Raw genomic sequence first — 12,403 nt, 5'->3', positions numbered from 1 at the left:
CTGCTATGAAAACAAACACCCACTGAAGGGGCAGAGGGAGGAAGGGAAGGATCCTGCCCCTGATCCAGCAGCTGAAAGTGAGAAGCTGATAATAGCGAGAAGGCCTGAAATGCACCCCACGGTAATCTAGCCGTCTGGCACAAGCCCACTGGGAAAGGAGGCCATATCCGGCCTACCAGGCCGTTCTGAGCAAATGTGGGGTGCAGCCGGTCTGTGTCAACAGCACGTTCCCAACGGCCCCCCGGGAGCTGGAGCCTGGGAGGGGCTCTAATCTCCAGGCCAGAGGGCGGGCCAATTCTCACCTTCCAGAGTGAGCAAGAGAACATCCAAGGCCATCTCCTTCTGGCCCCAGGTCTGCAGAGAGGCTCAGCTTTCCCTGAGACAAAGTCCTTGGGAGCTGCACTTGGATGTTTTGTTAGCTCAGACAGTGGTTTTGAGAGCTTTGTGGGCTGCTGAGTGCTCATGGGAATGACAAGCAACTCTTATGCTGCACTTACCCAGTGCCAGGTACTGTTCTCAGAGGTTTTATCTAAACCATTGAATCCTCATAACAGTTCTATAAAGTAGGAATTATCTCCCTTATCTCCATTTTACAGACAGGGAGACTGAGGCATGGAAAGGGGGCAGAGCTGGGATTCAGATGCGCTTTGGCTCCAGAGCAGTGCCCTTCACTATGGGGTGGCACTGCCTTGTTGCTCCACTGCATGAGCTGGAGCAGAGATTTGGCTTCAGTTGTCCACGGAGAACCCAAACGTCCTAAACATGTGGCCTGTGGGTGTATAGTTGGTGCCATCAGAATTAACCATCACCTCACTTAGAGCGGGAGAAAGCTCATCCAACCCCACCCCCTCCTAAGGTTAGTGCAAGCAGACCTGAAGAGGTTGCCTGGGGTCAGGCAACTACCGTGTTTCCCCGAAAATAAGACCTAGCTGGACAATCAGCTCTAATGTGCCTTTTGGAGCAAAAATTAATATAAGACCTGGTCTTATTGTACTATAATATAAGACCAGGTCTTATCTAACATAATATAAGACTGTGTCTTATATTAATTTTTGCTTTAAAAGACGCATTAGAGCTGATTATCTGGCTAGGTCTTATTTTTGGGGAAACACAGTAGAAAATGATGAAACAAGGATTAGATCCAAGGTCCCCTGACAGCATCCTTTTAATTTTCCACATTTCTCTAGGAAAATAAGACTGTGTCCCTCCCCCTGGGGCCCCTGCCTGCCCTGTTCACTCAACCCCCACGGCAGAAGGCAGGACTGTTGGGTGGTGGGTGTCACTTATCTGCTAGAGATGTCCTGTGGAGCTGAGGGCCATGTTGAGCTGATTTCCTGTTCCTGCCCTGGGTCTGGCACCTACAGAGCCCCTTCCATCTGGTAAAGAAGATTGAGAAGAACTAGAGAGACTTTTCAGTCTCATGCCTCCCCATCTCTCCTCCCTCTCGACTGAGGGCTGGTTGGTGACCCCTGGAGGCCCAATACCTGAGAACCAGGTTCGGTGGGGCTCACCATGGGTCTTGCGCAGAGCTCAGGTTTGATTGCATTGGGATCAAGCCTCTGGGCCTGGGACAGTTACCTCTGGATGTACAGGAGCTTTGCCAGGTAATCATTGCAGGTAATGGCAAAGGCTTTGGATGAAGTGTCCAAACTTGTTTAACACCCTTTTGGTATTTCTCTTATTTTGTGGATTTCTTTCATTCACCTGTTAAGGACCTGCCCTGCCTTAATCTCTGTTCCCTGAGGAATGATAAGTTTCTTGTTTGTTTGTTTTGTTTGTTTAAGGGTTGTACTCCCAGCTGGTCTTGCTTCTGGGCCCCCAGCCCACAGGCCCAGGCAGGCAGACTGGAACTCTACTGATGCTTGGATCAAGATACAATCACTTCCTGAGTTCAAAATATGTTACAGAGCTACAGTAATCAAAACAGTATGGTACTGGCCTAAAGATAGATACGTCGACCAATGGAACAGAACAGAGAACCCAGAAATAAACCCATGCACATACAGTCAACTGACCTTCAGCAAAGGCATCAAGAATATACAATGGGGGAAAGAACAGATCTTTTCAACACTGGTGTTGGAAAAACTGGATAGCCACATGCAAAAGAATTAAATTGGACTCTTATCTTGCACCACGCACAAAAATCAACTCCAAATGGATCAAAAGCACAGGCATTAAAAACAAAAATAGACAAGCGGAAATTCATCGAACAAAAAAGCTTCTGCACAGTAAATGAAACAATCAACAGAGTAAAATGGCAACCTATGGAATGAAAATATTTGCAAACCATATATCTGATAAGGGGTTAATATCTAAGATATACAAGGAACTCTTACAACTTAAAAGCCAAAAACCTGATAACCCAATTTTTTAAAAAGTGGGCAAAGGACTTGAATAGACATTTCTCCAAAGAAGACGTACAAATGGCCAACAGGTGCATAAAAAGGTGCTGAATATCACTAATCATCAGGGGAAAGAAAATGAAAACCATAATGAGATTCCACCTCCCACCTGTCAGACTAGCTCTTAATAAAAAATAAAAATTAAAAAGTGTTAGTGAGGATGTGGAGAAATTTTAAGTCCTACACTCTATTGGCGAAATGCAAAATGGCATGGGTGCTATGGAAAATAGTATGAAGCTTTCTCAAAGAATCAAAAAATAGAACTACCATATGATCCAGCAATCCTACATCTGGATATTTACCCAAAAGAATTGAAATCAGTTGATTGAAGTGACATTAGCCCTACTATGTTCATTGTAGCACTATTCATAATAGTCAAGATATGAAAACAACTTAAATGTGCTTCAGCCAATGAATGGATAGAAAGAATGTGATATACACATACAGCAGAATATTATGTAACCTTAAAAAAATGAGGAAATTCTGCAATATGCAACAGCATGGATGAACCTTGAGGACATTATGCTAAGTGAAATAAGTCAGTCGCAGAAAGACAAATGCACGATTTCTCTTATTTGAGATATGTAAAACAGTCAAATTCGTATAATTAAGGAATGGAGTGGTGATTTTCAGGGGCTGAGGAAAGGGTGAAAGGGGAGTTACTAATCAATAAACGTGAAGTTTCAGTTAAGCCAGACGAATAAGTTCTAGAGATTTGTTGTACAAAATCGTACCTATGATCAGCAATACTGTATTGTACACTTAACAATTTGTTAAGAGGGCAGATCTCAAGTTAAGTGTTCTTAACACAATAAAACAATATTTTTTAAATGCAACTGATTTTATGTGTGTTGATTTTGTATCCCGCAACTTTGCTGAATTTATTAGTTCTAATAGTTTGTTTGTGTAATCTTCAGGAGTTTCTACATGTAAGATTATGTCCCCTACAAACAGAGATAATTTTACTTCTTCCTTTCCAACTTGGATGCCCTTTATTTCTTTATCTTGTCTAATTTGTCTGGCTAGGAATTCTGCTATGTTGAATAGACGTGGTGAAAGCAGGCATCCTTGGTTTGTTCCTGGTCTTGCGTAAAGATTCAATGGAAATCCATTGAATTTGCAATCATCAGTCAATCAACAAATACAAAGTGCTAACTATGGTTCAAAGGATTTTGATTTTAATTTTATCTAGCTTGCTCATATAATCACTGCATTACTCTGGGCCCTGTCCTAACTTCGTATAAAACGAGGGACCTGCATTAGATCATAAGGCCCTGTCCAAATTCGATGTTTCTTTTAAATCTATGATTCTAAGAATATTATTTATCGCTCAGTGGACATTCAACCAATGGAAGTTATAAGAGAAAATGTATCATTCAATTTTTGATCAATCAACAACATCTGTCGTGCATTTATTATATAGAGAGGAATATCCTGTTTCCTGCCATGGTGTTTACAATCTGAAAGAAAGTTAAGACCTACATATATAGGAATATCAGTAAGAGAAACAGTGCAGTAAAGAAGGCAGTACACGATTCATTGCCAAATGAAGGATATGGGTACAGTCCTCACATGAAAGTGTTTCACAGAGTAGTTGACACAGCAAGACTTATTCTCAACAAAAGGATACCTGCAAAACACATTGCCAACGTAAGTGTGCCATTATGAAGAATTAGGTCAGGAGTGCAGAGAAGACAATCAGCCAGGATTTTTGGGGATGGGTCTTGGAAGAAATGTATATTGTAGTGAATATTTGCTGGGCTTTGGTACCCCTGTGTCCGTTCTTCCTTATTTTGGAAACTACCCTGATTTGTTTCTGGGCAGAATCCCTTTCTCCCTCATCAGCCCAGGACTTGTAGGTTGAGTGACAGGTGGCAGCACAATTTCTCCCTCCATCTCCCAGAGAATGATAACGTTGGTCCAGGGATAGACCTGTGACCCAGTCACAGCCAAGGAACAGATGCAACATCTGCAAGGGCTAGTAGGACAGAGGCAAATTCTCTGTCTCACGGGACTTGAACCGGGGCTTCATTTTGCAATGCAAACCTCGTGCCACAGGAAGTATAGCGTCTGTCTGAGAGTGGCACCGACATGGAAGAAGCAAGGCCAAGAGATGATACCAGGTCCCAAAGACTTCAAGCAAGGCTCTGACTCAAGCCATGCCTGAAGGCCTATCCCTTAGACTTTTCAACTACGTAGTCAGTATATTTTCTTTCTTGCTATATGGGTTAGTTTTCTCGAAACAGAAAACATTTTGTTACAATGGGACCCTGGAACTAGATCTGAGTGGATGGAGGTGAATGAAGAGGGCAATCCAGGCAGACAGTGCTGTATGAACGAGGGTGTGCTGACAGGGTAAGGCTGTGTGGAACCTGACTCAGAGAGAGGGTCTTGATGGAAAGCATACCAGCAAAGTACCCTGCACGAGAACACGTCTTTTCATGTCATTTGGACAAATCTCAGTGGGATTGCTGGGAAGCGGCGTGTAAATGGAAGGACAAAGGGAGAGAGACAGGGAGCTCTGAAACTAAGAGAAAAATGCAGCAAATGTTTCCTGAACACTTACTACATGCCGTGCATGTTTCCCACTTAATCCTTTCCATTACCGTTTCTCCATTTTACAGATGAGGACACTGAGGCACAAAGAATTTGCCCACAGCGACCCCATTAATAAGCACAGAGCTAGGATTTTAACCCGCAAACCACAGCTGTCTGACTCGAGCTTGCATTCTTAACCTGCCTTCTCCTGCTCCTGCAGATGTGGCCGCTGCCTGGGGGCAGCCGAGGGCCAGCACGGTGATGGGGGAGGAAAAAGAGGCAGCAGCTGATGAAAGGGGCCACAGCAGAACACGGAATTCAAGTTATTTTCCCAAAGCTGGCCCTGATTTGACCATGTGTTCATTTTCACTCTTTTTTTTTTTTTTTTTAAGTTGGCTATTGAACAAATACTGAATCTGGCTCCCCTGCCCTCCGTTAGCAACAGTCCTTGCACCCAGCAGATAACTCTCAGTGCCTCTCCTGGTCAGGTCGGACAACCTCCTGGGCTGGCAGAACACACTCAGAGGGGAGCAAGACCCTCTGAACCAAACCCCCTGCTGGCACCGGCTTGCTCCTTCTTCCTCTCCATCTCTTTCCGGCCCTGTATCTCCTTCCTTCAGATTGCCTCAGGAAAAGGAAAGAAATGTTTTTTAAAAAGAAGTTTAATGAAACCAAATACTTGTATTTCAAACTATTGACATTGGATTTGTGCTTCTCCAGCCCAGCCATTTGGGACAAGTCTTTAACTGCCTCTCTTTGCCCAACGGTCTAATGCAAACAGACCATAAAAAAATAAACTTTCCCCCCAAATATTATCTTAGGCCTCATATTATCATGCTTCCTTGTGTTGTCTCTGTAAAAGGGAAGAAAAAAAGAATGTGGCTTTTCGTTTGTGCAGGGCTGGAGAGGGTCCCATCACCCATTCTGCTTGGTCTGCTTCCCAGAGCACTCACTGTCCACCCCATTTCCATGGAGGTCTCACCCAGGCTCCTCTCCTCAATTCTCCTATTTTTGTTAATTCACCTATAAAAAACCACTATTAACCCCTGTCTACAAGGTTGCTGTAGGACAGGTGTGGCAAACACAAGTACCTTTGGGAGTGAGAAAACAGGGCAGGGATAATACAAGAGGGGGTGGTGGGCTTTGATCAAACCAGAGAGAAAATGCCCCCTGCGCAAATGTAGTCTTATTCAGCTTAAAACAAACAAAACAAGGGAAAACATTCTTGCCGGCTAAAACAAAATGTAATCGCAAGCTGGGTTTGGGCTTGGGGCTACCTGTTTTCAACCCCACAAGGATTGTGACAATATTTGAGAGAGGTGGCTTAAAATCCATATAGCTCGAGGATGGGTGATGTTCACAATTTATCTCTTAAGCGGGGAGGAAATGAGGACCTTCCCTTCTGGAAGGTTGGCTCTGATGGGAAGGAAGATGGAGAGAAGAATGGAGGACACACAGGCCTGGGGTGAGCTCTTAGGGGGTCAGAGGCATAGTGGGAGAAGGCAGGGCCAATCAAGGCCATTTTAGCCTTTTTGACAGCTTTGCCCATTTCAGACTTGAGCAACTTACCTGGATTTGACAGAGCTTTGAGCTCCTGGAAACAACAACAAAAATCAAGCATTTGCCCTGATTCTTCTATTTGAACTAAAACACGAGTAACCAAATGATAGAAGAAGGGAAGTTCTGAACTTGGATTTCACCATTCTGAAGCCCCACATAAATTAATGGATCTAGGCTGAATCTTGCAATTGAACACCAGTGGCTGTTCAGAATACGTAAAAAAGAAACGGATTTTATAGGTGAGTACGTATCTTTTGGTAAACAAGTGCACCACCACCCACAGCCATCTTGCCAAAAATAATCAAACCCAAATTTGAGCCACCTATAACTCTGACTAGCAATTTAGAGGAATTGCAGGGTCAGAGGAACACACACACACCACACCACTGGGATGCAAGCCATGAAATCCGTACCATGAGAAACTACAAATGACCCCCTTTTTTTTCACCCTCAAGTTGTATTTTATTTCAAAACAACACAAATTTAGCATTTTATTATTTAAAGATTGTGGTACTGTAGCAGACATGTAAATATTACAATATACATTTAGAAATCAAATATAATAAAATCATCACGACACTATCTAAAAACTCATATGTACACACTCCATGTAAGTCCGAGGTCTAGGCATGTGTACCCATCTGATTTTCCCCTGGAAACGGGTGAATCTTGCTGGGAGATTGTCCACGGGGTACATGACGGAACTGCTTTTCATTATGGGAGGTCCATATAGAAGTCGTCAGTCCCAAGGCCTAGCCAGCTCCAAATGTTTTCAGAAGAATTTCCCAACACAGATCCTAAGGCCTCCCTCAGAGGAAATGAAGGTGAACCTGGATGCATCCTCTGGATGAGGATGCATCACCGTGCATTGGTCAGGATTAAATTCCTCCTCGTTGGTGAAGATGTCTGACACATCGTGAGTATCATAGGTACTGTGGGTAAATAAATTCTTCAGCAAATAAAGTCACAAGGAGAAAGAAGTGGATGGGAAATCTGTCCATTAAAAGAGACTTAAACATATTTTAAAAGTAAAACCAAGCCACAATGTGGAGGGATGTGCGCAGAGGTGATAATGCTCTAAAGAAAGGAAGGGGGTCACTCTGATGAAAGCAGAGTGGGGTCTGTGGTGGAACAGGACACAGGCAGCTTCTGGGCTGCTTGACTGAGTTTTAGCTTTTGATTTGGGTGAAGGTTATAAAAGTGTTTGCCTTTTAATAATGTATTAAACTAGACACCTATTTTCTGTATGTGTGCTTTTTTTTTTTTTTTTTTTTAACCATATAAAGATTTTTTGTTTGTTTTCAGTACCTGCCCCTGATTCTTTCTCTACCCCTTCCCCAACCAGCTTGGAGCCCTTTTGACTATGAGCTGCCAATTTCTAGGTTCTGAATTCTGCCCAGTTCCCTATCCTCCTTTTCCTCGATTCTCTCCTCCGTGTCTATCATCCCAGTCAGAATGGACTGTTGTGCTGCAGAAACAAACAACGCTAAGATCTGGCTTTAAAGCAAAGGTTTACTTCTTGCTTCTGCTACCTGTCTGTGACATCTTAGCAGGGGCCTGTGCTTATCTTAGTTGCTCAGGGACCCAGGCTAACAGGGCAGCCACCTTCTCAGATATCCTCAGGGGCTGTGCCAGTGCTGACTTGCAGTCAAATGCTTTGGCATGGAAGTGATACATGTAACTTCTGCTCACAATTCATTGGCCGGAATTAATCAGATGCAACCACCCAACCACAAGGTGGGTGAAGTACAGTGCTATAAATGTGCTCAGAAATATTTGATAAGTAACATTGATAAACAGTCCTTGCTTTGGGTGGTTCCAATATGCACAAGTTTCAGTTGCCATGATTTAGTTACATAATACCAGTCCCCAACAAAATGATTCAAATTTCAGTCACCACAGTATATGATTGTAATTGCATAAAGTACAAATTTCACTGTCTGCTCTTCAGACCACAGATCACTACATATAAACAACAGAGGCACATCTTGATATGACCAATCACATCACTTCTTTCAAAGTCTGTCTGTGATTGGTCACCGTGCATCTGCTACTCAGTTCGCAAACAGACAGCAAAGTGTGTAGTTGTGTTGCCTCCTCGTCTCCCAGTGATAAACCCATGTGACATGCTACAAAAATGGATAATCTATAGAGGATTATCTAACAAAAATAAAGGTACAACAAAGAAAAAAATGTTGTAATGCTGGAAGAGAAATTGGATATGATTAGAAGATTTGAAAATGGCAATAGCAAAGCAAAGACAGGATGACACATGGAGCCTCTGGAAGCTATGGTGCTCACCATATTGGGAAAGTCCAATGAGTATAAAAAGCAAGGTAAAGTCACTCATCACCTTTCAGTTTAAATGGCACTAAAAAAACAGAAAGCCACTTATGGTTGAAATGGAGTATTTTCTACTTGCGGTTGAAGACTGTAATATTTTCAAATCCCAATTAGTCTGGCTAGCATTCAGGCCAAAGCATTGACGTTAGCTGCTGCACTGGGGGGGAAAGGTAATTACAAGGAGACTGAGGAAGAACCTTTTTCTGCCAATGAAGGCTGGTTTCATCATTTCAGAATTCAGCATGAGTTAATTGGTGTTAAGCTACTATTGACGCTGCTAGCACAGATACGGATGCTGCTATGAAATTGACACCCAGATTCCTAGAAAATGAAGATGTCCCAGAGGAAGTGACACCAGAGAAAAGCTTCACCATAAAGGAATGCTCATAGATATTTCATGGCACTGCAAGAGCAAAGGACAAAATATTGCATGCGGATCCAAACTTAGGAAGAAGTATGACAGTGGTCCGAGGGCTAGAAAAGATGCTCGCTCCGTATCGTGACACAGTGAGAGGAAGGAGGCAAGAACTGTGCAAATTCCTTTTGGTACGATTTTTTACAGAAAAATAAAACACTTTGATTCTCAATGTTTCTAATGTTTTGAATTACAGTGTAATAATAAGTAAATATTAGTTTTACTAATTTTTCACTTCCCAATGCTTTTCTAACCCACAGAAAGAGAGTTTTAAATGTTTTGACAAACATTTGTAAAGGTCAAAGAACAGTTGTAATTTTCCCCATTGATTATCAAGATCACTTTGCAGGGTTTCACCTTACACAGTCATTTTTATGGTCCTGCGCTATCATGCAAAGCGAGGACTGCCTGTATACATGTGTGGTTTGTGTGGAGTTAGATTACAATTCCTGCACATCTGTTTGCGCCAACTCAATTATGTGGAATGTGAGCAAACTTCTGGAAAAAGAACTTGCACCACTACAAGTAGGTAGGTATAGGGGTTCCAGGTATAGTTTGGAGGCCATTATTCAACTCCAACCTGATCCAGCCACCTTGATGGCCTGTGTGTGACCGAGTGGGAAAGAGCTCGTATGAGATGAACTGCACCCATTCAGGGTCCAGGCCACTCCGCTGTGGGATCCAGCTAAGAACAAATGTGGACAAGGCAAAGGGAATGTGTCTCTTCATTCACTTCATGGGAGGGTAGAAGTCTCAAGCTACCACCAAGACAGACTCAAACCCTGGTCAGGGCTCAGCATCCGAGGGGCCTCCTCAGGCCCTCTGGGCCTCCTGGCAATGATGGAACACCCAGGCGTTGTCTGATGCCCAAGAGCAGCAGTGCCAAAGGGAACCACCACTCCCGGGGAGAGTGGAGTGGGCTGTCAGCATGGCGGTGCAAGCAGCATGCTCAGGAGAGGGTTGAGAACAGTCGTGGAGCAACAGTTTGAGCTGATGAGAGCGTGTGGGCTACAGGAGTGTCTCAGGTGTCCTGGGAGGAAGCCGGGAGAATGAATGGGAGGAGCCGTGCAAGGTTCCCAAGTTACCCGGAAGGGGAGCTCTAAGCTAGAGGAATTCAGGCTGTGTGAACACGACCTTGTTTTTCCACACCGGCAGTGAGGCCTGGGGGCATTAGGGTTGTTTCCAAATAGGGTGGCCATATAATTTATCATTTAAACTGGGAGTATTTTTAAAGTGAAAGGGATTGCTATTAATAGTTAAACCTTTTACTAATTAAAGGCACAAACAAATTGTCTCAGGCAAACCACGCCGTACATTGACCTTACTTACAAATGAAATCCAGGTAATTGTAAATTAGAGGTCATATCAGAATTAATGACAATAAATGAATGTGCCCTAACTGGGTGTTGCAGGCTAGGTTCCCTGGAAGTGGACTCTGAAATGGAGATGAGTGTGTAGGACATTTATTAGTGAATGCTCCCCGATCCACACCTGTGAAAGGGAAGGAAGGAAGTAGGATTGGAAAGAGGGGAAACTGGGACTGCAAAGCAGTCTCATCAAAGACCTCAGTTGACCCCACGGGGAGCCCTGGGGCTGGAATGACCTTCAGAGTTGTTGCAAGTTGGGGTGACAGGGACGAACCTCTATTCTCCACACCAACCAGCCCTTGGATGTGGCTGTCCCAGAGGGCTCTATCCAGCGGAGGGCAGATTTCTAGAGAGGCTGAGAGCTGACTGTGCTCCCAGCAGCCCTGAAAAGGGGTCAGGGCAGCAAATCACAGTATCCACTGCCCAAAGGGAGAGGAGTGTTTGAATAAAGATATTATAACAAGATACAGGCTTTAAGTTCAATCATTGGTCAGGTCCTGCCAAGGAACAATCCTGTTACATTTGCTATGAAGAAGAGTTGAGACTCAATTAGCATACCAATTACTTATCTGCAAATGACATTTCTAGAAAGGGGAACTTACTCTCTCAAATTAATAAACTAGCACCAATCTTCTTGGTATTGCTTAGAAAACTTTTTCTCTAAGGTAAATTTCTGCCCAACTCGATTTGGTAATGTTTGTACTTAAGATACTTGCATAGGGCTTCCTGTGTTCCAGGCACCATGTGATGCTCTACTGAAATACTAATGCATTTAATTCTCATAACAAACCTTTAAAGTAGGCACCACCAAAAAGGGAAACAGAGACCCTGAGGTGAAGTAATCGGACTCAAGTGGTGGTGCCAGAATTTAGACCCAAGGATCATGTCTCCAGAGGCTGTACATTGTAAACCATTATGCTATGCTGGCTCTCAAACCCACCACTTAATTTAGTAGATATTATGTCACTGCAAAGAAATTTAACAGGTATTTATTGAGCTCCTGTTGGTTGCCCATGTCTAATTTTTGAAGAAAATAAAAATCTCTGGGGTGATGCCAAGAAGTAACATAATAATAACAACAAGAGCAGCAATATCTAACACGGAGTTGGCTTTCACTATGGGCCTGACACTATCCTAACAGCCTTCTGTGCGTCACGTCCTTCAACTACGGAGGAGACTTAGTGCCTCGTCAGAAGGAGATTCTGATTAATTGGGAAGCGAGACAGGAAATAATTACATAATCACATGCAAGACATGAATAATTAGTAGCCCTGATGTGCAGGACAGACCGTCACTGGGTGACAGGACCAGAGAGGGACAGGCTGAGTTCAGATCTAGGGGACTTAAACCCTGGAAAAATGACAGTGTGCCCCCCCCACCCCAGGTAATTTTAAAAATAAGCAATACCACAAAGAGCAAAAGAAGAGTAAAGAAATACTATAAGAAAATTCATATTTTTCCATTATGATTTTATTTCAATACTTTTAAAAGAAATTTTCTGGTAACAAATTCATTCTGAACAAAGCTTTTCGTGGCCCATGTTTTGCTGGTGCTAAATTTGGTGTGTTCTGCAGTTTGGGTAATCAGTTTTCGAGGAGGAAGGGCTGATGGTGGACCTGTAGAGTCAGCCAGCTTCATGGATCTCAAAGGATGGATAGGAATAAGGAAGGGGAGAGAAGGAGAAAAGATGTGCTTGGATGGAGCAACAGTGAAGAACCGAGAACACTGGCCTTGCTGGAGCAGGTAGATTGGTGCATTGGTATTTTGAAGACCTTGAA

At 43.3% G+C, this 12,403-nt stretch overlaps 1 long non-coding RNA gene across 1 annotated transcript in view; it reads left to right on the top strand.

The window, feature by feature from the left end:
- The window catches only part of LOC141571824 (uncharacterized), a 95,363-nt gene extending 92,181 nt beyond the window's left edge, over positions 1-3,182 (top strand). The window contains exon 4 of the long non-coding RNA XR_012496881.1: positions 1,785-3,182. This is a non-coding gene — a long non-coding RNA (uncharacterized LOC141571824). The remainder of the gene's footprint in view (positions 1-1,784) is intronic.
- The last annotated feature ends 9,221 nt before the right edge of the window (positions 3,183-12,403 follow it).

This window comes from Rhinolophus sinicus, linkage group LG05 (genome assembly GCF_036562045.2).
Source record: "Rhinolophus sinicus isolate RSC01 linkage group LG05, ASM3656204v1, whole genome shotgun sequence".
Classification (NCBI taxonomy): domain Eukaryota; kingdom Metazoa; phylum Chordata; class Mammalia; order Chiroptera; family Rhinolophidae; genus Rhinolophus; species Rhinolophus sinicus.
This window is presented reverse-complemented; position numbering and strand designations above follow the sequence as displayed.